The following is a 2,500-nucleotide window of genomic DNA, read 5'->3' on the forward strand; positions in this document are numbered from 1 at the left end:
TATATATATATATATATATATATATATATACACACACACTCATTCACATATGAATATTGAGAGGGATGATCGAGACAGAAAGTGAAGGAAATGGACAGGTAGAGACAGACAGATTAGCAAACAGAAATAGAAAAAAAAAACATGTACAAACAGCGCGAAAGGGAGAACGAAAGCGTAAGAGAAAGAAAGCGAAAGAGAGAGCGAAAGAGTAAGAGAAAGAAAGCGAAAGAGAGAGCGAAAGAGTAAGAGAAAGAAAGCGAAAGAGAGAGCGAAAGAGTAAGAGAAAGAAAGCGAAAGAGAGAGCGAAAGAGTAAGAGAAAGAAAGCGAAAGAGAGAGCGAAAGTAAGAGAAAGAAAGCGAAAGAGAGAGAGAGCGAAAGAGTAAGAGAAAGAAAGCGAAAGAGAGAGCGAAAGTAAGAGAAAGAAAGCGAAAGAGAGAGCGAAAGAGTAAGAGAAAGAAAGCGAAAGAGAGAGAGAGCGAAAGAGTAAGAGAAAGAAAGCGAAAGAGAAAGCGAAAGAGTAAGTGAAAGAAAGCGAAAGAGAGAGCTAAAGTAAGAGAAAGAAAGCGAAATAGAGAGAGCGAAAGTAAGAGAAAGAAAGCGAAAAAGAGAGCAAAAGAGTAAGAGGAAGAAAGCGAAAGAGAGAGCGAAAGTAAGAGAAAGAAAGCGAAAGAGAGAGCGAAAGAGTAAGAGAAAGAAAGCGAAAGAGAGAGCGAAAGTAAGAGAAAGAAAGCGAAAGAGAGAACGAAAGAGTAAGAGAAAGAAAGCGAAAGAGAGAACGAAAGAGTAAGAGAAAGAAAGCGAAAGAGAGAAACAATGGAGGAAGGACAGGGAGATATGAGGGGGGGGGAGGGGTAGGGGAGAGGGCAGCTGTGCAGTATAAATGTAATCCGCAAATTTAGCAGTAATTGGGGTAGGGGAGAGAGGGAGGAAGGGAGGGAGGAGGGAGGGAGGGAGGGAAGAAGGAGGGGAAGGGAAGGAAGGAAGGGGGGAGGGAGGGAAGGAGGAAGGGAGGGAAGAGGCGGGAGGGAAGGAGGAAGGTAGGAAAGAGGGAGGGAAGGAGGAGGGGGAGGGAAGGAAGGAGGGGGGAGGGAGGAAAGGAAAGGGTGGAGAGAGAGGGAAGGAGGAGAGAGGGACGCAAGGAGGAAGGGAGGGAGGAGAAGGAGGAGGGAGGGAAGGAAGGAGAGGAGAGAGGGAGGGAAGGAAGAATGGAGGGAGGTGGAGGAGGAGGGGGAGGAGGGAGGGAAGGAAGGAGGGAGGGAAGGAGGAAGGGAGGGAAGTGGAGGAGGAGGAGGGAATGAAGGAGGGAAGGAGGAATAGGGAAGGAAGAAAGGAGGGGGAGGGAAGGGAAGAAGGAAGGAAGGAAGGGAGAGAGGGAGGAGGAAGAGGGAACGAAGGAAGAAGGGAGGGAAGGAGGAAGGAAGGAAGGAAGGAGGGAGGGAAGGAGGAAGGGAGAGGGGAGGAGGAGGGATGGAAGGAGAAGGGGGAGGGAGGGAAGAAGGAAGAGAAGGAAGAGGGGGGAAGGAAGGAGAAGGGGGAGGGAGGGAAGAAGGAAGAGAAGGAGGAGGGGGGAGGGGTAGGAAGGGAGATCGGGCGGAACAGAACGAGAAAATGATAGACAGGTGACCACTGTTTAGGTGTTTGTTTACGCATGTGTGTGTGTGTGTGTGTGTGTGTGTGTGTGTGTGTGTGTGTGTGTGTGTGTGTGTGTGTGTGTGTGTGTGTGTGTGTGTGTGTGTGTGTGTGGGCTTGTATTCTCATCGGCAATAATTACCATTATCACCATTGTTATATACAGAATCACTGTCATCATTATAATTATGATCAGTATCAACCATCAATTTCATCATTATTTTCATCACTTATTTTTACATAATTTCTTGAGAACGAAATGGCAATGGACAGAGATTTATAGATAGAAATATATATATATATATATATATATATATATATATATATATATATATGTGTGTGTGTGTGTGTGTGTGCAAACACACACCCGCAATACACACACACACACACACACACACACACACACACACACACACACACACACACACACACACATTACAGAGAGAAAGAGAGAGAGAGAGAGAGAGAGAGAGAGAGAGAGAGAGAGAGAGAGAGAGAGAGAGAGAGAGAGAGAGAGAGAGAGAGAGAAAGAAAACAACCAAGAAAACGAGAATAAATGAAACAACGGCACAAAAGAGAAAAGAGACAGCCCATAAGGGAATGAGGGGGGGGGGGGTGAAGGGGTCAGGTGAGGGGAGGTAAGGGAAGGGAAAGGGTGGCAGCTCATTTGCATCTTCTATAAATAATCAGTTAATCCAAAGCACATACAACTTTGAAACGAGCGAAAGGCCTTGTTTACCCTGCTGGTTGTTAGCGTATGTACGTGTGTGTGTGTGTGTGTGTGTGTGTGTGTGTGTGTGTGTGTGTGTGTGTGTGTGTGTGTGTGTGTGTGTGTGTGTGTAAGTGTGTGTGTGTGTGTGTGTAAGTGTG

The sequence above is a fragment of the Penaeus chinensis genome, chromosome 26 (genome assembly GCF_019202785.1).
Source record: "Penaeus chinensis breed Huanghai No. 1 chromosome 26, ASM1920278v2, whole genome shotgun sequence".
In the NCBI taxonomy this organism is placed as follows: domain Eukaryota; kingdom Metazoa; phylum Arthropoda; class Malacostraca; order Decapoda; family Penaeidae; genus Penaeus; species Penaeus chinensis.